This window comes from Frankliniella occidentalis, unplaced genomic scaffold (assembly GCF_000697945.3).
Source record: "Frankliniella occidentalis isolate FOCC.00 unplaced genomic scaffold, Focc_3.1 Scaffold21, whole genome shotgun sequence".
NCBI lineage: Eukaryota > Metazoa > Arthropoda > Insecta > Thysanoptera > Thripidae > Frankliniella > Frankliniella occidentalis.
In genome coordinates this window covers 1,295,243-1,296,390 of record NW_026267151.1, presented here as the reverse complement: position 1 = coordinate 1,296,390, position 1,148 = coordinate 1,295,243, and positions in this window count along the sequence as shown.

Here is a 1,148-nt window from a genome sequence, read left to right as displayed (position 1 = left end):
GGAGGGGTGCGGACGGGTGCGGAGCGGCGGAGGGGAGGGGTGCGGAGCGTGAAAATAGCACCGAGGCAATAAGGTCCGGAAGGTTACACGACGTTACACGGCGTTATACACGTTAACACGCATCCCGAGGAAGCGGCAGGGTTGCGGACGGACGGAGCCGGGTCGGAGAGACCAGAGGAGCAGGGTCGCGAAGACATTGAAAATCTCTGGAGTAAAACTAGACATGCAAAACGAGAGAGCGAGAGAGAAACAGTGAGATGGGGAGGAGGATGAACCGACACAGAAAGGCGGAGAGTAAAGACTGGGAAAATAAAAGATAAAACAAAATGAATACGGGATGAAAAATAAAATGCCACTACACTCGGACAAGAGCGAAACAAAGGGGTTGTGTGTGTGCTCGCAGATTTCAGCGGGGGGAGAGGGACAAGGAGGTTGAAAGGGTGAGTGGAGAGGAGAATCAGGTGGCGCCCCGACTCACGCACACACACACACAACAAGCGCGCGCGCACGCGCACACGCAGGCACACGCACACACACACATGCGGGCAGTGGGAGGCGCGCACGCACTCGCAGTCGGCACGCGGTGAAAATGAAACGCACGTGAAGTGGTCGAGTACAACAACCCCTCGGCTCGTATGACTCGCCACCCGGCCTCCTTTGTATTGAATAAAACTAATAAAACGAGTCTGAGTGGCAGCACGCGCCACGACACGCCTGCATGAGTGTTATTGGCCACTTGTTGTCCGGCCACGTGCGCGCCCCGCCCCGCCCCGCCCCGCCCCTCCCGCGACTTTCTTTGAAACACACGGATTGTTTTTGTTCTGCTCACTCTCGCCCGCGCACGCACGCGCTGCTGCTTGATATGCAATCATCTCCCATTCGAGACACGTGTGCGCCCCGCCTCGCCCCGCCACGCCACGCCACGCCCCGCTACGCTGTTTGGCGCCTTTTTGTCGCAAATACGTGGCGCGCTGCAGCAGCTTGGCGTTGTCGTTTGTCGCTTAGGGAAAATGCTCGAGATGTGTGACGTGCTTCTCTGCGGGCCGAGGCCGCGGCCCCCGAGGCACAGCCTCGCGCCTCCGCTGCGCCGTCAACACCTCTCGCTCGTCGTCGAGCAGAGGCCACAACGGGGTCCGATCGCCCCGAAC